This window comes from Falco peregrinus, unplaced genomic scaffold, assembly GCF_023634155.1.
Source record: "Falco peregrinus isolate bFalPer1 unplaced genomic scaffold, bFalPer1.pri scaffold_51, whole genome shotgun sequence".
NCBI lineage: Eukaryota > Metazoa > Chordata > Aves > Falconiformes > Falconidae > Falco > Falco peregrinus.
In genome coordinates, this window is record NW_026599615.1 from 1,187,847 (window position 1) to 1,212,200 (window position 24,354).

The window sequence follows — 24,354 nt, forward strand, 5'->3', positions numbered from 1 at the left end:
CAGTGCCGTGCCCAGCTTTGCTCCCCTCAGTCTGCTGGAGTCAGGTCTCCTTTCCAGCGTGGGCAGAGCAGGCAGGTCAGGATGGTCAGGGCCGAGAGGAGACAAGCCATGGGCAGGCGAGCAGAGCCCCAGCCGACGGGTGCAGGGAGCCCACTTTTTGAAGAGAGCTCTCTGTGCCCACAGCTCCCATGTGCACCCCACAGTGCACCGGGTACTGCCCCCACCCTAACCCCCATACAGCACCACAGCTGCCGTAGGGTCTCAGCAGCCTCCTCTCTCCACAGGCGCCTCGCTGCGAGAAAACAGGCCAACAGCAGCAGCTGACCCTTGCGCTCAGACAGCCGTCCTGCACATCCCAGCATGTACTGAGAGCCAGACCCGGCACCAGCACCCATCATCCATGCCTGGAAAACTGGACCATCTGCCACAGAGTACCAGGGAACTGGCCCCCTACCAGTTCAGCACAGCCACCAGGCTTCAGTGGTCAACCATGTATTGCTGAAGAACAGCACAAAAATAAACACAGAGCAGTAGCACAATTGCCTCGGTCTTAACAACAACAAAAGCAGGAACTTGCAAGTTGTGGGCTGTAGTCTGGGCTGAGGCATGGGGTTTCTGACAGGCCAGTCAGACATGCTCCCCACACCCATTGTATTGAAATTATGGGTGAGAGCATGTGAGGAAGTTGTGAAGAGGGTCTATACTCCCCCATCTGCAAGAGAGCCCTCGCTCACATTTGGGCTTGGAGCGGGCAGCTCTCCAAGTATAAAGCCATCACGTACCCATGCCGTCTCCCAGCCCGTCAGCCCTGGCACCCCGCTGGGAGGCTGCGTATCCATCGCCACAGCCAGGCCTGTAAACAACTTGAAGTGAGAACCACAAACAGAAGTCCTTCCTGGCACCTTCTCTGGTGGAGCTGTGTATGGGTGGTGCCATGGAGCATTTTGGCTCTGGCTGAGTGCACTGCTTTAGCTGCAGCCTCTCCGAGTGATTCTTTATAACTTAATCCTGTCAGCGAGGAGAAGCGTCCAGCTCTGCCACTGAAGGCAGCAGCCTCCAGTCACCAGGCTGCTCCCTACAGGAAGCAATCCCGACTGCCTGGATCTCGCCGCTGAGAGGCTGTATTTAAAAATGAAGTGTTTTCCAGCAAGGGAAACAAGGCTTGAGCACTCATACTCTGGCTGGTGACTCTCCCAGGCAGCTGCATGTTCCCAGTCCCTCAGCAGGACAGGTGTAGCCAGAGCCCCGTCAGAGTCAGCAGAAAAACACGCTAGCCCTATTCCTGCAGGACCTACAGACGCCGGGGCGGCTCCAGGGGGCTCTGCAAGTCGGGGTGCCCGGTGCCCGTGCCCGGGGCACCTGCCGGCGCCTCTTTCCCTCCTTAGCTCTCAGCTCCCCCCCAGGGCTGCCCCGGCCAACCCTGACTCCAGCTGCCCCGGGGCCTGGCACAGCGGGGGGCTGGAACCTCCCCACAGAACCCCCGGGCAGCCAGCAGGCAGCAGACACCCCTGTGCCAGCCCAAGGGGCATCCCTCACCCCACGGCCGGCCACAGGTCCCCTCAGCCGGGCCACAGCCCCAGCACAGGCTGTGCCTGCCCAGCCCAACATGGCTGCCAGGAGGCTGAGGGTGGGCAGTGGCAGCTCCCAGCATGCCCCGGGAACAGCCTGGCCATGGGGTGGTGCCAGGCCTACAGCTCCCAGCATGCCCCGGGAACAACCTGGCCATGGGGTGGCCCCGGGCCTACAGCTCCCAGCATGCCCCGGGGCACGCCTTCTCCCAGCAGGCCATGGGACATCCCTGCCCAGCAGTCAGGCCCTGGGAGGACACCAGCCCCCAGCCCGGGCCCTGTAGGCGCCATGGCCCCTTCCCGGGACTGCCCGAGCACAGGCCCCGGCCCCGGAGCCCCCGTGGGCAGAGACGAGGGGAAGGGAGGCACTGAGCGGCAGGGAGAGGTGGGTCAAGGCGGAGGGGAGGGGTGGCCGGAGAGGGGCAGGGAGAGCGGGGGGGGCTGGGCAGGGATGGAGAAAGGACAGGGACTGACGAGGAGCGGGCAGAGGGATGCAGCGGGACAGAGACAGAGGGGCAGGGGGGTGCCGCAAGGGATGCAGGATCAGCAGCAGGAGAGAGGGCTAGGGAGAGGAGCGGAGGGGCGGGAAGGGGGACGGAGGCACAGACCAGCAGAGGCAGGGCGAGGGGACAGGATCCGTGAGCGGCTTGTGACTTTGGCAGTGGGCAGCAAAGCTGCTTCTGTGGGTCTTTCCTTTCCCCCTCTGCCCTTATCCCCTCCCCACCCTTCCCCTCGGTGAGGCTGTGTCTGTGGTGTGCCTGCTCTGGTGAAAGGAGCTCCTGCACCAGCCTGAGGGCAAAAGAAGAGGGGCAAGGAGCGAGCTTAGTTTGTCGCAGTCCTTAGTTTGCAGGTTTCATGTATCGGCCCTCTTCAGAAAACACAGCGTGTCTGTGTGTCAGTGGTGCCGGCAGATTTTTATTCTTTATAGCAATTCCTTTAAATACCGGGCTTCATGCAGAAGGTTCACACGGTGCTGTGCTTGTAGTAAACGGAATTGCTTTTATGCATGCTGCATTCTGGAGGTGGCAAGTGCCAGGTTAGAGATGAGGATGGAAATGAAAGCAAGTGACGCACACGCAGTGGTGATCCTGCCACAAGCATGCTGTGTATTGGCCTGGGAGAACGCTGCAGGGACTCTCAGAAGTCAAGGTTTTCAGTGCTGTTTCTGTGTTTGATACCCAAGGGATGGCTTCCCTCTGCATGCGTTTCTGGGCAGGCGTGTGCGTGGAACATAGGGGTGTCTCTGTGCCGTAAGTGGGACTGATGGCAGCTTTTCATTTCATTCCAACTCAAAAGTAAAGAAAGATTGTACCTGCAAAAGAATTCAAACAGCCGTCTTTGTTTCCCAGAGCGAGCATACAAGCATGGGGGAGCGGTTTGCAGGTTCAGAACTTCAGCCAGCTCTGGATGGTAAACCCTCAGGAGATGAAAGAGAAGCCCCACTTTTTTAACTACAGCTCTGCTTCCCTTAATGTGTCTTCTTGTTAGATTGTGTCGGTAGTCAGATTAAAAGCACATGATTAAACTGTGCTTGTTCATGAAGATATTTGAGGGTTATTTACGGCCTTAAATCCTCTTACGAGTGGGGCACTCTGTTGCCCTGTGGGCAGTACAATGTCGTGACTGGTAATTTTCCTTTTCTTGCCTAGTGTACGGATGCATTTCTGAAGGCGAGTGTTGGGTCTTATTGGCGCCGCACAAGAAACCAACGTGTGAAACCCAGACATTCACTGTTAGAAACAGGAAGAAGCTATGGGCCCTTGCTTCAGATTCTGCAAAAGATGTACCAAGGCTGAGGAAAGTGGCAAAAAGGGAAGAAATGCCGTAGCATAACTTTGGGATGGCAGGTGAGGTTTCCATCAGTGTTCCTCAAACGTAGCAGCCTCATTTGGTTTGCGGATGTGGTATTGAACTCAAACTGCGAGACTGGTTTCCTTTATTGCGGGTGGTACTGTAGCGCACGTACCTTTCATGTCCCAAGGAAGTTGCCAAGGCTGTAGTTAACCTTCCGCAGAACCACCTCAAATTTTCCGTAGCGCGTGATTTCCTTCAACAGTCAAGTCCAGGTCTGTGGCATACAATAACCCCTACCCCGTTTGGGATCTGGATGTGGTTGATTTTTAATTCAGACTTATCTGCTGTTAGAGATGTTTGGGTTTTGGTCCAAATAGGGAAATGCTGATTGTGTGCATTCTTTTGCTTTTTCCATAGTGTTGTTCCATGTTTAGTCATTTGTTCCTTACAAAAATAATGTATGGGTGTCTATGAAGCTGGAGGTGTTTACGTTCTTGTGGCTGAATGTAGCAGTGGAGCTATCTTGCTGTACTTAAAGCAAGAGCAGCTTAATGTAACTTCACTTAAAATCTGGTCTTGGTAGGCAAATCCTACCCTGATAAGCATTTAAAACAAGCAAACAAAAAATTCAAACCTGTGACAAGGTATAGGTGGAGCACCTGAACTGGTGCAAGGCAGCAGTTCTCTCGCTGATACCCACACATTGCAGGTTGCCATCACGACCTTGAAATAGTGCGCCATTAATGTTAACTACTAGCAGCGACCTTGAAATAGTGCGCCATTAATGTTAACTACTAGCAGCGACCTTGAAATAGTGCGCCATTAATGTTAACTACTAGCAGCTTGTGAACCTAACAGTCAAGGTAGAAAATAATTTCCCACTGCCACCTTTTTTTAGTTTTCTTTTATGTTTTAAAGTGTCTGATTTGATACTTTCTGATGTATTTGAAACCTGTGTCATATCCTACGTAGTTTGTGACAAGTGTGTGGCAGATGGGACTTTTCTGCTTGGAGAGGTGGTGAGATGGAGAGTGGAGAATGGTTATATGGCACAAGCGCAGAAGTATAAAAAGGGATTAAGAGGCTTGTGTACCTTGCTGCCAGTTCAGTGGCATGAGAATTCCTGTAACGACAAATTCCTTCTGGCTCTGAAGGAAGGAACGTGCCAGCCTGCTGAGTTTCCAACCAGAGCAACACTAGCAACGGATGTTGTTCCCAAATGGTGAGGTGGTTGTAAGCTTCATCAGTAGTAGAAGCTGTGGAGAAAGTCAGGAATCGTCTGCCGTTCTGCAAGTCAAGTGCTTGGCTCTTTTGTCACTAGTGTTGATTTAAGGGTGCATCGCTTATAAAGAGCACTTGACCTTTGTAATTCTTCATACTGCTAAGTTCTGGGTGCCATCAGAGAACCACTGTGCTGTGAAGGCCCTGTAAACATACGGCGATGTTTGTGTTTATCCATTTTGCCTTCCCTTAGATGATGTTATTTTGTCATTTGAAACCTTAGTGGCAGGATTTGGGGCTTTATCCTGATCAGGCATCTAAGGGCCAGCTCTCGGCTGCAGCTGCAGCAGAAGTGTTCAGGTGGTTTGAGCACCAAATGAAACTTCCACTTGGCTGTCATTTTGGCTTTTCCCTTCCTCTTTAAAATTTATATTTTAATTAAGAGTTTTAAGTATTTGGCTTCCTTACAGAAAAAACCCCCAGTGCTCTCCTTGTCCTGTTATGATAAGGCCCTAATCTGGAGGGCAGAAAGCGGAGACCACCAGGAAGATGTTGAGAGGAAGGGGAAGAATGTTAGAGCCATGAGTTGGGTGTTCTGAGATCTGAGGAGATGGAAAAGGTGCCTCCCAGGTAGCTAAAGGGAAGCACAGGAGAGCAGCTGGGAGCCAGAAGTGTGGTGTGGGCATATGGAAGTGCTACGCTGTGGTGTGTTAGGCAAATTATTTTTAGGAACTTTCTCATTTGTTGTCATTTCCCAGGCTCCTGAGGTGCAGGAATGCTGGAGGCAAGAAGCTGCCAGCATCAACTACGTGGAAAATGAACACTTCTATCTCCATTTCACTTTCCTCACTTCTGTGTTGCGGTGGCAGGGCAGTACAGACCCTGACCCGGACCAGGACCCTGACCCTGACCCTGTGAGTACGCAGGCAGCTTGTGTGGCCAGTGCCGGTGTGGTTCTGGCACAGAGGATCAAGCGCTTCCTGCTTCAGAGCTGTCAGGCTGACACTCTTCAGCACTCAATGAAGCTCTAAATTACAGCTAAAGGAGGACAGAAATTTTGCTTCAGAGCTTGATAATGTCGTTCTGATCCATCCTTTTGCTTGTTCAGTGGCTACAGAAGGGAACCACTGCCTTGGTAGGGGCATCCATTGAGTTCTTCGTGTGTGATATTAGAGGATCATTGTGTCTGTTTACGCATGAGACCATTACAGTAGGTGTTTTGAAGATGTTCACGTGTGGTACATAAAACCTTTGCCAGTAAAACAGTAAATCCACGCAGTGGGGTCTAAAGCACACAGATCCAGTGCAATCCTCCAAAGAGCTTTGAAAGTGTCTCCCCAAGGGTACAGACCTGGCTGTTGGTGATTCTGTTGAACTGCCAGTTGCTTGGTTGAAGTTGCTATGTCAGAAGTCATCTTCTGGGGGCCAAATGCTGCAAATGGTAGAATGTTTAAGGAAGCAAATGAATAACCTTCAGACTTGATTTTACTCTTTTAACAGATTGTACACAAATGGGAGGCCTGAGCAGGCTGCCTTTAGCAGGGGAACGTGACCTGACTGCACAGGAGGCAAGGAACTCCCTTCTCTCGCTGACCATGAGCCCTCAGTTTCAAGGCAGATGTGAAGAGGAATATTTGACCCGTGGGAAATGCAACTTCAGATACGTAAGCCAGGTGGGACTGCCATGTGAGCCCTGTGATAGGAGCCGTGTATCCCAACCGTGAACGTAGAGGCTGGGCCCAGTTTTTAGCTTGGTTCAATATGAGCTCTGCTGACTGATTCTGTGATCAAGAGCAGGCAAGTCTGCCCCCTGAGAGGATGTTGTCGTGGGTGGAAGGGTTGAAGTGCAGTGACTGCGTCAACAAACAGGTGGTTTGAAAAGTCTTTTGGGCAAGGATCTGGTACGCTGGTGTAATGCCTTTTCCCTTTACAAAGGTGTCCAGTAAACACAAGTGTTCCTGCATGTGTCCAGTAGCGCAGAGACCTCTGTACTTTCTTTGGACTGATTGTTGTGTAAGATCTGGGGGGTTTGGGACAGTTCTGAAAATTGTTCAGAAGGTGTCTTGAATGTTGGGTGAAATGGGTCATCACTTCCGTAAACCTCTAGCCTGTAAAGAAGAGCCATGGATGTAAGGAGATTTTCTTTTTTTCTCTCCTTATTGTTACTGGGAGGAAAAGCAGTGATTAACTATTGACCTGTGATACCCCCAGGTGCAGACTGTGCAGTGCGTTTGAGGTGGATCGCTCCTGTACTGCCAAGACTGAGCCCAGACTCCTCGATGCTTTGCACACTGGCACTGGAAGTCCTTGTGCAGCTGTGGGTACTGGCTTTCTGTGCTGCAGTGTGAAAAACACAAAACACCGGGGTTGGGGTTTGCAGAGAAGTGGGAAAAAGTTGATTATTTTGTGCTAGGAAGAGAATGTCCTGTAGTTTTCAGACTTTGCACCTCTCCACTTGGAATTTAAAAGCTGCTTTTAACTCTGCTGCTATGTTTCAGTGGGCGGGAAGGTGTCCGGTTGTCACAGATGATGCGTCCCATCAAGAAGGATCTTTCCCTTCTGAGTTGAGCTTTCTTTGCTTGGCGTGGAAAGTGCCTTAAGCTGAACGATTTCAGATGGCAGTGAAGGAATTACATCGACATGGGGATTTAGCAACAAACCCAAAGGTATGTCGTCTTACATTTCAGTATATGATTTTTTAAAATCAGGATTTGCTGGGTTTTGAGCAGGAGACCCATTTTGCATGTGCCTACATAAACCCCATTTTCATGGATAGATGCATGCAGTATGTTTTGTGATGTGATACTCAATTACGTATAAGCTGTTCTATGCTGTGCTCTTCTGGGCTTGTCGTAGTCCTTTGAAACACAGCCCTGTGCATCAAGGGGGCAAGCTGTGTCACCTGCTTTCCCCCACAACATAGAGCAATGTAACTGTCATAAATACAGGCTGAGCAAAACTAGTTGAGAGATTTGTGGGCTACTGTTAGCATCACAGTGGGCCAGGAATTAGCCCATGCTTACTAATAAGTTCCTGTATTTTAATTATCCTACGCCACCCGAGGGGCAGGACAGTGTCAGGGCACTTCCCCAGGGCATAAAACTGGACATGTCTGCTTCTCTCCGAGGGTCCGCTATGTACAAAGCATCCTTCAGCACTATCTGGGTGCCTGGTGTTCTCAAAGGGTCCCAAATGGATAAAGTTCACTCCTGCTGCCTGCTTGTCAGCAGGAACTCTGTCTGCAGCTGTGCTTCTGTGCGCTGAGAAACTTCCTCATGTTCTTTGCTTGGCAGACCTGGCGTGTCTTCTGTCTTCCTTTGCTTCCTTTCGATTCAGTGTTTCAGCGATGGTTAGATATGGAGCAAAGATTTCTTAGGCTTGTGTCTCGCCAGCTTTCAGTAAAGATACTAAACCTATTTAGACTTGGGTAACTGAACAGCTCTTCTGGCTTCCTATCCTCAGGAGTGTCAACAGGGGAGACATAGATGTTCATCTTTGCATACCTCTCGGACCACTGATGGTTGGGTTTCCATGCTTGTGCTTGAGAACAGCTTCACGCTCAGGTTCTCAAGGCCAGTGTTTGGGAGGTTAACGGAACATGCTAGCGGGTGGTGTGGCAGGCTCTGTAAGGAAAGCTCAAGACTTAATTGCAGAACTGGTATCTCCAGTGGAGGTATTTCAGTTATGTTGCATTGGAGTTGGTATTGGCATGTGGCATGGGGTACTCACGTATTGAGGTATTTACTGTCAGTGAAGAGGTTCCGTAGTTGCTTTCTTATGGAAAAGACTGGTTTTCCATGCTTGTAATTCTATAAATAAGTCGTATATCTAAACCGCGGCATTTTTATTCAAAAAGAGGACAGATGCAGTCTGCTCTCTGGAAGTCCAAGGGAGCAGTTCTGCTGCCCCCCCTCCTTACTTCTCAAGAATCAAACCTCTTAACATGTCACGATGGCCATGGCCCAGATGGCCTCCAGCCATCACATCGCCCACAAGTCCTTCTCTGTTAGCAAACAACAGCTGCAGGGTGCTCCTTCCCTAGCAGGCTCCCTCACCAGCTGGGTCAGGAAGGTCTCGTCCGCACAGCTCAGGAAGCTCCTAGAGCCTTTCCTCTCTGCTGTACTGTATTTCCAGCAGACATCTGGGAAGCTCAATTCCCTCATGAGAACAAGGGTAGCGATGGTGAGATTTCTCCCAGCTGCTGATTGATAGAATATTTCATCTGCCTCTTCATCCTGCTGTGGTGGTCTTAAGAGCCTCCCACCATGACATCTGCATTGCTGGCCTTTCCCCTCGTTCGTACCCATAAACACTCGGCCCTTTCATCACTATCATCAAGCTCTAGACAGTCAAAACACTCCTTAGCTCAGTGTCAGTCTCGGTCTCCACTGGAAGCCCTGCCTTCCTGGGGTGGGGTGTGCCAGGGGGGTGCTTGGGTGGGTGGCAGCATGCCGGGGGCATGGCTGCCCTGAGGAGGCTGGGCTGTGAGGTCACAAGCCCCAGTGTTCCACACCATGATACGTTGTGCCGTGGGCGTGGTCCATCAGTGCCAGCAGCAGCAGCAGCAGTGGTGACTGCAGCAGCAGCAGCAGCAGCAGCAGCAGCAGCATGGTGCAGGCACAGGGGGCTGTGTCCCTCTCCTGCATCCTTATCCTCTTCCTCCTGGTGGCCCTGCAAGCCCAGGACACTTGGGCTGCTCCGTGGCGATTAGGTAGGTTGGCGGGTGAGGGCTGGAACCCAACCCTGGGCAGTGTGGTGTGGCAGCCTTCCCCGGCCTGCGAGTCGGGGCCAGAGCTGCACAGCAGGGCCAGGCATTAGTCCACGGGAGTGCTTGTCCTCTGGCTGGGTCACAGCCGTGCCTGGTGCCGTGACTCCACTGCTCCTGGGCTGCGCTCTGGCTATCAGCTTTGGGGACATCTGTCCTTGGGAGATGTCCATTCAGGAAGGCGGGAGCATTCCTGCTCTAGCCCTGCAGTGCTCTCCTTGGGCAACCCCAGGTCCCCAACACACAGCCCCATCTCGCAGGCCAGGGGAAGTAACAGGGCAGCTGTGGTGCAGCAGACTCTCAGTAGTCTCAGAAGTAGGCACTTCTCCATGAGACAAAAAAAAAGGTGATTTTTTTTTTCCCTCCAGTCCTTTCCTGTGGGCTTCTTTAGTGCCCAGTAGAGTTGTCCCAGTAAGAATTCCTAAGAGGCTGTATGTTTGTCCACCTGGTCTTTGAAGGGTGTTGCACGTGGCCTGGAAACAGTACTTTGAAAGCTTTCCGGTCCCAGCCAACAGGTGTGTCACATTAAGAAGGGGGATTCCTCAAACCCTTCATATTTGATCAACCTGTCAATTTCCCCAGACAGACGATACCCTCATGGCCGACCAGCTAGCCCGCTACCTGCGTTTTGACAGCCCACTGTAGACGAGAGTGATTCAACTAACCTATTCAACGTCACTGAGCCAGATCCTTATATCAGTTATTCAGATCTCCAGAGACTTACACAAGCTCAAGATTTTTATTATACAAACTGCTAGTTTATGAAAGGATAAGGTTCAAAGACTGCTGGTGATAATATAGTAACTGCAAATCAAGCTTAAAACAACGCACCTAATAAAAGCTGGTATGAGATAGTCACTGAATATAGTTCTTACCCAGTTGGCATCTCTATGTGGGAGAAGACAGGTTCAGCCTGTCGACAGATCCCCGAAGATACGATGGAATCTTCCCTCCCTTCCCCCGTCCAGTGCACACTTCTTATACTTCATAGTATATTGAACCTTCCTTATCATACACAGGACTGATTACAAGTTTCTTGCTTCTACAGCAAAATTGTACCCATCCTGAGACAGCAGTGCTGAAGGTCTTTATGCATGCTCTCCGGGCAGGGTTTTGCCCTCTTCTGGAGGGACCTATTTGGGTTGGAGGTCGTGACCTCCCACTGCCACATTTGTCTTTGTCCTATTTTCACCTAATTTTCTGTTGATGTCAGCGGATGGCAAGGTCTTGTCAGCTTGCATTCTCTCGCGACCAAAACTTTCCTCACTTGAAGGCTTCGTTCTGCATTGCTTAGATAATGGTGTTCTTACTGCTCTCTGGTCTTTGTTTCCCGGCTTTCCTAAGGCTGCCTCCCTTCATGAGAAGTCCCTTCATGCATAACTGCTTCAGAGAGTGGGTCAGCTTGACCGGAACTTTGTGCACAGATTTGTTTCACGTGTAGTTACCCTCTAAACCAGAGTGTAGTAATTTGGGAGTTGAGACAACAACTTCCCCCTTTTGGGCTTATTTTGGTCCCAGACCAGTGCGTTTTCTTGACTCTCAGGTGGAGCCTGAGTGACTCCAGCCCTACACATTGTAGTCACTATTGGTATTGCGTGCCCTGTGAGGTGTGGCAGTACCTGGGAGGCGGGTGACTTTGGGGCGGAGGTGTGTGATTTCAGGGGAGCTTCTCTGTTTGTTTACAGGCCTGGCTGCAGGCGATGGATATGCAGCTTCCCAGCGGGTTGCCAGGGCTGACGGGCTGGGAGACGGCATGGGTACGTGATGGCTTCTTACTTGGAGAGCTGCCCGCTCCAAGCCCAAATGTGAGCGAGGCGTCCCTTGCAGGTGTGGCAGTATAGACCTTTGTCATTGCGTGTGCCATGCCATGACATGATCCCCTCAAAGGTTCTGCTCTTCCGTTGTGCCAGCGTCTGTCACAGTGCATGTCACAAACTTCTCATGGGTGTTTGGTTAAATTGTGGCTCCAGCTCCTGCTCTGGATCCTGTGCTGGAGCTCACCTGGTATGCCAGGGGCGCATCGTCAGTCCTGGCTGAGTTCACAGACGAAGCACTCCTGCTAAGTATCTTATTAGTGAGAGCTTTAACTTGATACTTTCTTTCACGTGCCTCAAGGAAGAAAACCTGCGGACAATGCAGAGAAGCCTCCCCACGTGTCATCGCCAGACCTAGAGGAAATCATGAAAGATCTGGATAAAGCAGCACCAGGTGGGTATACGTCCCTCTGAACCAGAGAAGTTGGGAAGCTGAGGGCAGAGGCATGTGTGGAGAAGCCGTAGCCTCCACAAGCAGAAAGGGATCGATCAGAGCCTTGCTGCACTGATGCTGGATTTCATGCCTTGCAAGCACTGGTGAGCTGCAGAGATGGTCCGGAGTCTCTGCTGCGGCTTGTGGTTCAGGCTGAGTCCCAGGCACAGCTGCGGCCCTGGTGACACCGTTCCCGGCCAGAGCTGTTGTGGGCAGCTGTTGGTACCCAGCTGGCAGGAACTGGAGATGCTCGTGCCTTGCTGCCAGTTGCCGGAGGGGAGACTGCCCGTGGGTGGCCGAGAGGATGCACAGGCAGCTTGGGGTCACTGAGCCTGGCAGCCTTTGCTGCGTCTGTAGGCATGCCCTGGCCAGGATCGCAGCAGCCCCAGCTTCACAGCCTCCTTCATGCCCGTTGTTCTCCCTGACGGGTAGAAGACTCTCCGTGACACCTTGGGGGCAGGGAGAGGTGGGGGCTGGACACCCAGCTTCAGGCAGGACGCCTGACTTGAAGGCAGCTAAACTGAAGGGCTGTGCATTGAGTCAGTGGTGCTTTACCTCTTTCTAGTTGTGGTTTTGGTACCTTGGTCATGCTTTTCCTCTTGTTTTGGGAGACCGTGGGCTCTTCTATGCCTCAGCTAACACTGGTGAAGGACTTTACTAAATACGCGTGCTTCCCAGGCAGGGTTTTGCCCTCTACTGGAGGAACCTATTTGGGTTGGAGGTCGTGACCTCCCACTGCCACATTTGTCTTTGTCCTATTTTCACCTAATTTTCTGTTGATGTCAGCGGATGGCAAGGCCTTGTCAGCTTGCATTCTCTCGCGACCAAAACTTTCCTCACTTGAAGGCTTCGTTCTGCATTGCTTAGATAATGGTGTTCTTACTGCTCTCTGGTCTTTGTTTCCCGGCTTTCCTAAGGCTGCCTCCCTTCATGAGAAGTCCCTTCATGCATAACTGCTTCAGAGAGTGGGTCAGCTTGACCGGAACTTTGTGCACAGATTTGTTTTACGTGTAGTTACCCTCTAAACCAGAGTGTAGTAATTTGGGAGTTGAGACAACAACTTCCCCCTTTTGGGATTATTTGGTCCCAGACCAGTGCGTTTTCTTGACTCTCAGGTGGAGCCTGAGTGACTCCAGCCCTACCCATTGTAGTCACTATTGGTATTGCGTGCCCTGTGAGGTGTGGCAGTACCTGGGAGGCGGGTGACTTTGGGGCGGAGGTGTGTGATTTCAGGGGAGCTTCTCTGTTCTGTTTGTTTACAGGCCTGGCTGCAGGCGATGGATATGCAGCTTCCCAGCGGGGTGCCAGGGCTGACGGGCTGGGAGACGGCATGGGTACGTGACGGCTTCTTACTTGGAGAGCTGCCCGCTCCAAGCCCAAATGTGAGCGAGGCGTCCCTTGCAGGTGTGGGAGTATAGACCTTTGTCATTGCGTGTGCCATGTCATGACATGATCCCCTCAAAGGTTCTGCTCTTCCGTTGTGCCAGCGTCTGTCACAGTGCATGTCACAAACTTCTCATGGGTGTTTGGTTAAATTGTGGCTCCAGCTCCTGCTCTGGATCCTGTGCTGGAGCTCACCTGGTATGCCAGGGGCGCATCGTCAGTCCTGGCTGAGTTCACAGACGAAGCACTCCTGCTAAGTATCTTATTAGTGAGAGCTTTAACTTGATACTTTCTTTCACGTGCCTCAAGGAAGAAAACCTGTTGGCACTACAGAGAAGCCTCCCCACGTGTCATCGCCAGACCTAGAGGAAATCATGAAAGATCTGGATAAAGCAGCACCAGGTGGGTATACGTCCCTCTGAACCAGAGAAGTTGGGAAGCTGAGGGCAGAGGCATGTGTGGAGAAGCCGTAGCCTCCACAAGCAGAAAGGGATCGATCAGAGCCTTGCTGCACTGCACTGATGCTGGATTTCATGCCTTGCAAGCACTGGTGAGCTGCAGAGATGGTCCGGAGTCTCTGCTGCGGCTTGTGGTTCAGGCTGAGTCCCAGGCACAGCTGCGGCCCTGGTGACACCGTTCCCGGCCAGAGCTGTTGTGGGCAGCTGTTGGTACCCAGCTGGCAGGAACTGGAGATGCTCGTGCCTTGCTGCCAGTTGCCGGAGGGGAGACTGCCCGTGGGTGGCCGAGAGGATGCACAGGCAGCTTGGGGTCACTGAGCCTGGCAGCCTTTGCTGCGTCTGTAGGCATGCCCTGGCCAGGATCGCAGCAGCCCCAGCTTCACAGCCTCCTTCATGCCCGTTGTTCTCCCTGACGGGTAGAAGACTCTCCGTGACACCTTGGGGGCAGGGAGAGGTGGGGGCTGGACACCCAGCTTCAGGCAGGACGCCTGACTTGAAGGCAGCTAAACTGAAGGGCTGTGCATTGAGTCAGTGGTGCTTTACCTCTTTCTAGTTGTGGTTTTGGTACCTTGGTCATGCTTTTCCTCTTGTTTTGGGAGACCGTGGGCTCTTCTATGCCTCAGCTAACACTGGTGAAGGACTTTACTAAATACGCGTGCTTCCCAGGCAGGGTTTTGCCCTCTACTGGAGGAACCTATTTGGGTTGGAGGTCGTGACCTCCCACTGCCACATTTGTCTTTGTCCTATTTTCACCTAATTTTCTGTTGATGTCAGCGGATGGCAAGGCCTTGTCAGCTTGCATTCTCTCGCGACCAAAACTTTCCTCACTTGAAGGCTTCGTTCTGCATTGCTTAGATAATGGTGTTCTTACTGCTCTCTGGTCTTTGTTTCCCGGCTTTCCTAAGGCTGCCTCCCTTCATGAGAAGTCCCTTCATGCATAACTGCTTCGGAGAGTGGGTCAGCTTGACCGGAACTTTGTGCACAGATTTGTTTTACGTGTAGTTACCCTCTAAACCAGAGTGTAGTAATTTGGGAGTTGAGACAACAACTTCCCCCTTTTGGGCTTATTTTGGTCCCAGACCAGTGCGTTTTCTTGACTCTCAGGTGGAGCCTGAGTGACTCCAGCCCTACACATTGTAGTCACTATTGGTATTGCGTGCCCTGTGAGGTGTGGCAGTACCTGGGAGGCGGGTGACTTTGGGGCGGAGGTGTGTGATTTCAGGGGAGCTTCTCTGTTTGTTTACAGGCCTGGCTGCAAGCGATGGATATGCAGCTTCCCAGCGGGGTGCCAGGGCTGACGGGCTGGGAGACGGCATGGGTACGTGACGGCTTCTTACTTGGAGAGCTGCCCGCTCCAAGCCCAAATGTGAGCGAGGCGTCCCTTGCAGGTGTGGGAGTATAGACCTTTGTCATTGCGTGTGCCATGTCATGACATGATCCCCTCAAAGGTTCTGCTCTTCCGTTGTGCCAGCGTCTGTCACAGTGCATGTCACAAACTTCTCATGGGTGTTTGGTTGCAGCTGTGGCTCCAGCTCCTGCTCTGGATCCTGTGCTGGAGCTCACCTGGTATGCCAGGGGCGCATCGTCAGTCCTGGCTGAGTTCACAGACGAAGCACTCCTGCTAAGTATCTTATTAGTGAGAGCTTTAACTTGATACTTTCTTTCACGTGCCTCAAGGAAGAAAACCTGTTGGCACTACAGAGAAGCCTCCCCACGTGTCATCGCCAGACCTAGAGGAAATCATGAAAGATCTGGATAAAGCAGCACCAGGTGGGTATACGTCCCTCTGAACCAGAGAAGTTGGGAAGCTGAGGGCAGAGGCATGTGTGGAGAAGCCGTAGACTCCACAAGCAGAAAGGGATCGATCAGAGCCTTGCTGCACTGCACTGATGCTGGATTTCATGCCTTGCAAGCACTGGTGAGCTGCAGAGATGGTCCGGAGTCTCTGCTGCGGCTTGTGGTTCAGGCTGAGTCCCAGGCACAGCTGCGGCCCTGGTGACACCGTTCCTGGCCAGAGCTGTTGTGGGCAGCTGTTGGTACCCAGCTGGCAGGAACTGGAGATGCTCGTGCCTTGCTGCCAGTTGCCGGAGGGGAGACTGCCCGTGGGTGGCCGAGAGGATGCACAGGCAGCTTGGGGTCACTGAGCCTGGCAGCCTTTGCTGCGTCTGTAGGCATGCCCTGGCCAGGATCGCAGCAGCCCCAGCTTCACAGCCTCCTTCATGCCCGTTGTTCTCCCTGACGGGTAGAAGACTCTCCGTGACACCTTGGGGGCAGGGAGAGGTGGGGGCTGGACACCCAGCTTCAGGCAGGACGCCTGACTTGAAGGCAGCTAAACTGAAGGGCTGTGCATTGAGTCAGTGGTGCTTTACCTCTTTCTAGTTGTGGTTTTGGTACCTTGGTCATGCTTTTCCTCTTGTTTTGGGAGACCGTGGGCTCTTCTATGCCTCAGCTAACACTGGTGAAGGACTTTACTAAATACGTGTGCTTCCCAGGCAGGGTTTTGCCCTCTACTGGAGGAACCTATTTGGGTTGGAGGTCGTGACCTCCCACTGCCACATTTGTCTTTGTCCTATTTTCACCTAATTTTCTGTTGATGTCAGCGGATGGCAAGGCCTTGTCAGCTTGCATTCTCTCGCGACCAAAACTTTCCTCACTTGAAGGCTCTGTTCTGCATTGCTTAGATAATGGTGTTCTTACTGCTCTCTGGTCTTTGTTTCCCGGCTTTCCTAAGTCTGCCTCCCTTCATGAGAAGTCCCTTCATGCATAACTGCTTCAGAGAGTGGGTCAGCTTGACCGGAACTTTGTGCACAGATTTGTTTTACGTGTAGTTACCCTCTAAACCAGAGTGTAGTAATTTGGGAGTTGAGACAACAACTTTCCCCTTTTGGGATTATTTGGTCCCAGACCAGTGCGTTTTCTTGACTCTCAGGTGGAGCCTGAGTGACTCCAGCCCTACCCATTGTAGTCACTATTGGTATTGCGTGCCCTGTGAGGTGTGGCAGTACCTGGGAGGCGGGTGACTTTGGGGCGGAGGTGTGTGATTTCATGGGAGCTTCTCTGTTCTGTTTGTTTACAGGCCTGGCTGCAGGCGATGGATATGCAGCTTCCCAGCGGGGTGCCAGGGCTGACAGGCTGGGAGACGGCATGGGTACGTGATGGCTTCTTACTTGGAGAGCTGCCCGCTCCAAGCCCAAATGTGAGCGAGGCGTCCCTTGCAGGTGTGGCAGTATAGACCTTTGTCATTGCGTGTGCCATGCCATGACATGATCCCCTCAAAGGTTCTGCTCTTCCGTTGTGCCAGCGTCTGTCACAGTGCATGTCACAAACTTCTCATGGGTGTTTGGTTAAATTGTGGCTCCAGCTCCTGCTCTGGATCCTGTGCTGGAGCTCACCTGGTATGCCAGGGGCGCATCGTCAGTCCTGGCTGAGTTCACAGACGAAGCACTCCTGCTAAGTATCTTATTAGTGAGAGCTTTAACTTGATACTTTCTTTCACGTGCCTCAAGGAAGAAAACCTGTTGGCACTACAGAGAAGCCTCCCCACGTGTCATCGCCAGACCTAGAGGAAATCATGAAAGATCTGGATAAAGCAGCACCAGGTGGGTATACGTCCCTCTGAACCAGAGAAGTTGGGAAGCTGAGGGCAGAGGCATGTGTGGAGAAGCCGTAGCCTCCACAAGCAGAAAGGGATCGATCAGAGCCTTGCTGCACTGATGCTGGATTTCATGCCTTGCAAGCACTGGTGAGCTGCAGAGATGGTCCGGAGTCTCTGCTGCGGCTTGTGGTTCAGGCTGAGTCCCAGGCACAGCTGCGGCCCTGGTGACACCGTTCCCGGCCAGAGCTGTTGTGGGCAGCTGTTGGTACCCAGCTGGCAGGAACTGGAGATGCTCGTGCCTTGCTGCCAGTTGCCGGAGGGGAGACTGCCCGTGGGTGGCCGAGAGGATGCACAGGCAGCTTGGGGTCACTGAGCCTGGCAGCCTTTGCTGCGTCTGTAGGCATGCCCTGGCCAGGATCGCAGCAGCCCCAGCTTCACAGCCTCCTTCATGCCCGTTGTTCTCCCTGACGGGTAGAAGACTCTCCGTGACACCTTGGGGGCAGGGAGAGGTGGGGGCTGGACACCCAGCTTCAGGCAGGACGCCTGACTTGAAGGCAGCTAAACTGAAGGGCTGTGCATTGAGTCAGTGGTGCTTTACCTCTTTCTAGTTGTGGTTTTGGTACCTTGGTCATGCTTTTCCTCTTGTTTTGGGAGACCGTGGGCTCTTCTATGCCTCAGCTAACACTGGTGAAGGACTTTACTAAATACGCGTGCTTCCCCGGCAGGGTTTTGCCCTCTACTGGAGGAACCTATTTGGGTTGGAGGTCGTGACCTCCCACTGCCACATTTGTCTTTGTCCTATTTTCACCTAATTTTCTGTTGATGTCAGCGGATGGCAAGGCCTTGTCAGCTTGCATTCTCTCGCGACCAAAACTTTCCTCACTTGAAGGCTTCGTTCTGCATTGCTTAGATAATGGTGTTCTTACTGCTCTCTGGTCTTTGTTTCCCGGCTTTCCTAAGGCTGCCTCCCTTCATGAGAAGTCCCGTCATGCATAACTGCTTCAGAGAGTGGGTCAGCTTGACCGGAACTTTGTGCACAGATTTGTTTCACGTGTAGTTACCCTCTAAACCAGAGTGTAGTAATTTGGGAGTTGAGACAACAACTTCCCCCTTTTGGGCTTATTTTGGTCCCAGACCAGTGCGTTTTCTTGACACTCAGGTGGAGCCTGAGTGACTCCAGCCCTACCCATTGAAGTCACTATTGGTATTGCGTGCCCTGTGAGGTGTGGCAGTACCTGGGAGGCGGGTGACTTTGGGGCGGAGGTGTGTGATTTCAGGGGAGCTTCTCTGTTTGTTTACAGGCCTGGCTGCAGGCGATGGATATGCAGCTTCCCAGCGGGGTGCCAGGGCTGACGGGCTGGGAGACGGCATGGGTACGTGACGGCTTCTTACTTGGAGAGCTGCCCGCTCCAAGCCCAAATGTGAGCGAGGCGTCCCTTGCAGGTGTGGCAGTATAGACCTTTGTCATTGCGTGTGCCATGTCATGACATGATCCCCTCAAAGGTTCTGCTCTTCCGTTGTGCCAGCGTCTGTCACAGTGCATGTCACAAACTTCTCATGGGTGTTTGGTTGCAGCTGTGGCTCCAGCTCCTGCTCTGGATCCTGTGCTGGAGCTCACCTGGTATGCCAGGGGCGCATCGTCAGTCCTGGCTGAGTTCACAGACGAAGCACTCCTGCTAAGTATCTTATTAGTGAGAGCTTTAACTTGATACTTTCTTTCACGTGCCTCAAGGAAGAAAACCTGTTGGCACTACAGAGAAGCCTCCCCACGTGTCATCGCCAGACCTAGAGGAAATCATGAAAGATCTGGATAAAGCAGCACCAGGTGGGTATACGTCCCTCTGAACCAGAGAAGTTGGGAAGCTGAGGGCAGAGGCATGTGTGGAGAAGCCGTAGCCTCCACAAGCAGAAAGGGATCGATCAGAGCCTTGCTGCACTGCACTGATGCTGGATTTCATGCCTTGCAAGCACTGGTGAGCTGCAGAGATGGTCCGGAGTCTCTGCTGCGGCTTGTGGTTCAGGCTGAGTCCCAGGCACAGCTGCGGCCCTGGTGACACCGTTCCCGGCCAGAGCTGTTGTGGGCAGCTGTTGGTACCCAGCTGGCAGGAACTGGAGATGCTCGTGCCTTGCTGCCAGTTGCCGGAGGGGAGACTGCCCGTGGGTGGCCGAGAGGATGCACAGGCAGCTTGGGGTCACTGAGCCTGGCAGCCTTTGCTGCGTCTGTAGGCATGCCCTGGCCAGGATCGCAGCAGCCCCAGCTTCACAGCCTCCTTCATGCCCGTTGTTCTCCCTGACGGGTAGAAGACTCTCCGTGACACCTTGGGGGCAGGGAGAGGTGGGGGCTGGACACCCAGCTTCAGGCAGGACGCCTGACTTGAAGGCAGCTAAACTGAAGGGCTGTGCATTGAGTCAGTGGTGCTTTACCTCTTTCTAGTTGTGGTTTTGGTACCTTGGTCATGCTTTTCCTCTTGTTTTGGGAGACCGTGGGCTCTTCTATGCCTCAGCTAACACTGGTGAAGGACTTTACTAAATACGCGTGCTTCCCCGGCAGGGTTTTGCCCTCTACTGGAGGAACCTATTTGGGTTGGAGGTCGTGACCTCCCACTGCCACATTTGTCTTTGTCCTATTTTCACCTAATTTTCTGTTGATGTCAGCGGATGGCAAGGCCTTGTCAGCTTGTATTCTCTCGCGACCAAAACTTTCCTCACTTGAAGGCTTCGATCTGCATTGCTTAGATAATGGTGTTCTTACTGCTCTCTGGTCTTTGTTTCCCGGCTTTCCTAAGGCTGCCTCCCTTCATGAGAAGTCCCTTCATGCATAACTGCTTCGGAGAGTGGGTCAGCTTGACCTGAACTTTGTGCACAGATTTGTTTCACGTGTAGTTACCCTCTAAACCTGAGTGTAGTAATTTGGGAGTTGAGACAACAACTTCCCCCTTTTGGGCTTATTTTGGTCCCAGACCAGTGCGTTTTCTTGACACTCAGGTGGAGCCTGAGTGACTCCAGCCCTACACATTGTAGTCACTATTGGTATTGCGTGCCCTGTGAGGTGTGGCAGTACCTGGGAGGCGGGTGACTTTGGGGCGGAGGTGTGTGATTTCAGGGGAGCTTCTCTGTTTGTTTACAGGCCTGGCTGCAAGCGATGGATATGCAGCTTCCCAGCGGGGTGCCAGGGCTGACGGGCTGGGAGACGGCATGGGTACGTGACGGCTTCTTACTTGGAGAGCTGCCCGCTCCAAGCCCAAATGTGAGCGAGGCGTCCCTTGCAGGTGTGGGAGTATAGACCTTTGTCATTGCGTGTGCCATGTCATGACATGATCCCCTCAAAGGTTCTGCTCTTCCGTTGTGCCAGCGTCTGTCACAGTGCATGTCACAAACTTCTCATGGGTGTTTGGTTGCAGCTGTGGCTCCAGCTCCTGCTCTGGATCCTGTGCTGGAGCTCACCTGGTATGCCAGGGGCGCATCGTCAGTCCTGGCTGAGTTCACAGACGAAGCACTCCTGCTAAGTATCTTATTAGTGAGAGCTTTAACTTGATACTTTCTTTCACGTGCCTCAAGGAAGAAAACCTGTTGTCAATACAGAGAAGCCTCCCCACGTGTCATCGCCAGACCTAGATGAATTCATAAAAGAGCTGTATAAAGCAGCACCAGGTGGGTATACGTCCCTCTGAACCAGAGAAGTTGGGAAGCTGAGGGCAGAGGCATGTGTGGAGAAGCCGTAGCCTCCACAAGCAGAAAGGGATTGATCATTTTTTGGACATTTCTAACCTCCTGTGAGATTGCCATGACTGTGCAGGACTCACTAACGTGCAGATTTTTTCGACAGGAGTAGAAGGCCAGAGCAGCTCAGATGCTGAGGATCATGAAAGTTTCCGGAAGTACTGCATTGAAGGTGCTGTGGCAGTTTTGGGCTCCGTCCTATATGGGATGGTGTTGTGTTGTGTCATCGTTGTGTGGAGGAAGAGGAGACGGTGAGTTGTTGGGGTTTTTTTCCCCAAACTTCCATATTAGCTGGCTGCTTTAAGCCATGAAGCATTTCGTGGTAGGGTCTTCTGGAATGCCGAGTTAGTTACTGGCCAAAGTCCGCTGAGAATTCTGCGGTGAGGTGTTTGACCGGGCCTCTCAATTCTTGGGTTAGCTACGTGTTACCTTGCTAACTTGCTAAGCAAGTGTTTGCTAGAAGCAACCCTGCCTCGACAAGAGCAGACCAGGTGACAGATATGGGCAGAGCAAGGTCAGAAAGCCAAAACAACGAGGGATGAGGCTGCCCCAGAAAGGGAGAAATGCCAGAGCGGCATCTCTCTCCCTACCAGTGAGCCTAGGAGAAGAAATCACCCTGCTAGGTGATGCCTTAAATCCCAGGTGTTCACCTCAGCCAAGATGTCCAAGCAACTGGGATTGGTGAGGAAGCTGTCAAGTTTTCTTTGGAGAAAGAGAGTCAATCTGTCCCATGTGCTTTCCAGCACTGCCAGTGTGCGTGTTGTCAGCACGGGCAGGGGTTTTGCCTGCGCAGGGCTCTGGATACGTATTCTGCAGAGAGCATCCTCTCTTCAGAGCACCCCACCGAACAGAGAGCCGAGGCTGTCCCCTTGTCTGGTCAGGGATGGACAGGGGAGCTGAGTGCTGGACTCCACAAGCATGCTGAGAGAGAGAACAGGAGGCTCTCCTAGCCCTGCAGTGCCGTGCCCAGCTTTGCTCCCCTCAGTCTGCTGGAGTCAGGTCTCCTTTCCAGCGTGGGCAGAGCAGGCAGGTCAGGATGGTCAGGGCCGAGAGGAGACAAGCCATGGGCAGGCGAGCAGAGCCCCAGCCGACGGGTGCAGGGAGCCCACTTTTTGAAGAGAGCTCTCTGTGCCCACAGCTCCCATGTGCACCCCACAGTGCACCGGGTACTGCCCCCACCCTAACCCCCATACAGCACCACAGCTGCCGTAGGGTCTCAGCAGCCTCCTCTCTCCACAGGCGCCTCGCTGCGAGAAAACAGGCCAACAGCAGCAGCTGACCCTTGCGCTCAGACAGCCGTCCTGCACATCCCAGCATGTACTGAGAGCCAGACCCGGCACCAGCACCCATCATCCATGCCTGGAAAACTGGACCATCTGCCACAGAGTACCAGGGAACTGGCCCCCTACCAGTTCAGCACAGCCACCAGGCTTCAGTGGTCAACCATGTATTGCTGAAGAACAGCACAAAAATAAACACAGAGCAGTAGCACAATTGCCTCGGTCTTAACAACAACAAAAGCAGGAACTTGCAAGTTGTGGGCTGTAGTCTGGGCTGAGGCATGGGGTTTCTGACAGGCCAGTCAGACATGCTCCCCACACCCATTGTATTGAAATTATGGGTGAGAGCATGTGAGGAAGTTGTGAAGAGGGTCTATACTCCCCCATCTGCAAGAGAGCCCTCGCTCACATTTGGGCTTGGAGCGGGCAGCTCTCCAAGTATAAAGCCATCACGTACCCATGCCGTCTCCCAGCCCGTCAGCCCTGGCACCCCGCTGGGAGGCTGCGTATCCATCGCCACAGCCAGGCCTGTAAACAACTTGAAGTGAGAACCACAAACAGAAGTCCTTCCTGGCACCTTCTCTGGTGGAGCTGTGTATGGGTGGTGCCATGGAGCATTTTGGCTCTGGCTGAGTGCACTGCTTTAGCTGCAGCCTCTCCGAGTGATTCTTTATAACTTAATCCTGTCAGCGAGGAGAAGCGTCCAGCTCTGCCACTGAAGGCAGCAGCCTCCAGTCACCAGGCTGCTCCCTACAGGAAGCAATCCCGACTGCCTGGATCTCGCCGCTGAGAGGCTGTATTTAAAAATGAAGTGTTTTCCAGCAAGGGAAACAAGGCTTGAGCACTCATACTCTGGCTGGTGACTCTCCCAGGCAGCTGCATGTTCCCAGTCCCTCAGCAGGACAGGTGTAGCCAGAGCCCCGTCAGAGTCAGCAGAAAAACACGCTAGCCCTATTCCTGCAGGACCTACAGACGCCGGGGCGGCTCCAGGGGGCTCTGCAAGTCGGGGTGCCCGGTGCCCGTGCCCGGGGCACCTGCCGGCGCCTCTTTCCCTCCTTAGCTCTCAGCTCCCCCCCAGGGCTGCCCCGGCCAACCCTGACTCCAGCTGCCCCGGGGCCTGGCACAGCGGGGGGCTGGAACCTCCCCACAGAACCCCCGGGCAGCCAGCAGGCAGCAGACACCCCTGTGCCAGCCCAAGGGGCATCCCTCACCCCACGGCCGGCCACAGGTCCCCTCAGCCGGGCCACAGCCCCAGCACAGGCTGTGCCTGCCCAGCCCAACATGGCTGCCAGGAGGCTGAGGGTGGGCAGTGGCAGCTCCCAGCATGCCCCGGGAACAGCCTGGCCATGGGGTGGTGCCAGGCCTACAGCTCCCAGCATGCCCCGGGAACAACCTGGCCATGGGGTGGCCCCGGGCCTACAGCTCCCAGCATGCCCCGGGGCACGCCTTCTCCCAGCAGGCCATGGGACATCCCTGCCCAGCAGTCAGGCCCTGGGAGGACACCAGCCCCCAGCCCGGGCCCTGTAGGCGCCATGGCCCCTTCCCGGGACTGCCCGAGCACAGGCCCCGGCCCCGGAGCCCCCGTGGGCAGAGACGAGGGGAAGGGAGGCACTGAGCGGCAGGGAGAGGTGGGTCAAGGCGGAGGGGAGGGGTGGCCGGAGAGGGGCAGGGAGAGCGGGGGGGGCTGGGCAGGGATGGAGAAAGGACAGGGACTGACGAGGAGCGGGCAGAGGGATGCAGCGGGACAGAGACAGAGGGGCAGGGGGGTGCCGCAAGGGATGCAGGATCAGCAGCAGGAGAGAGGGCTAGGGAGAGGAGCGGAGGGGCGGGAAGGGGGACGGAGGCACAGACCAGCAGAGGCAGGGCGAGGGGACAGGATCCGTGAGCGGCTTGTGACTTTGGCAGTGGGCAGCAAAGCTGCTTCTGTGGGTCTTTCCTTTCCCCCTCTGCCCTTATCCCCTCCCCACCCTTCCCCTCGGTGAGGCTGTGTCTGTGGTGTGCCTGCTCTGGTGAAAGGAGCTCCTGCACCAGCCTGAGGGCAAAAGAAGAGGGGCAAGGAGCGAGCTTAGTTTGTCGCAGTCCTTAGTTTGCAGGTTTCATGTATCGGCCCTCTTCAGAAAACACAGCGTGTCTGTGTGTCAGTGGTGCCGGCAGATTTTTATTCTTTATAGCAATTCCTTTAAATACCGGGCTTCATGCAGAAGGTTCACACGGTGCTGTGCTTGTAGTAAACGGAATTGCTTTTATGCATGCTGCATTCTGGAGGTGGCAAGTGCCAGGTTAGAGATGAAGATGGAAATGAAAGCAAGTGACGCACACGCAG

At 53.5% G+C, this 24,354-nt stretch overlaps 2 long non-coding RNA genes across 2 annotated transcripts in view; both read left to right on the forward strand.

The window, feature by feature from the left end:
• The first annotated feature begins 1,814 nt into the window (after window positions 1-1,814).
• Window positions 1,815-6,602, forward strand: LOC129783531 (uncharacterized). The gene is made up of 3 exons (XR_008745327.1): window positions 1,815-1,953; window positions 3,218-3,415; window positions 6,084-6,602. It is a non-coding gene; the product is annotated as an uncharacterized LOC129783531 (long non-coding RNA).
• Window positions 6,603-23,520: 16,918 nt separating this feature from the next.
• Window positions 23,521-24,354, forward strand: part of LOC129783533 (uncharacterized) — a 35,560-nt gene continuing 34,726 nt past the window's right edge. Inside the window, exon 1 of the long non-coding RNA XR_008745329.1 lies at window positions 23,521-23,659. This is a non-coding gene — a long non-coding RNA (uncharacterized LOC129783533). The remainder of the gene's footprint in view (window positions 23,660-24,354) is intronic.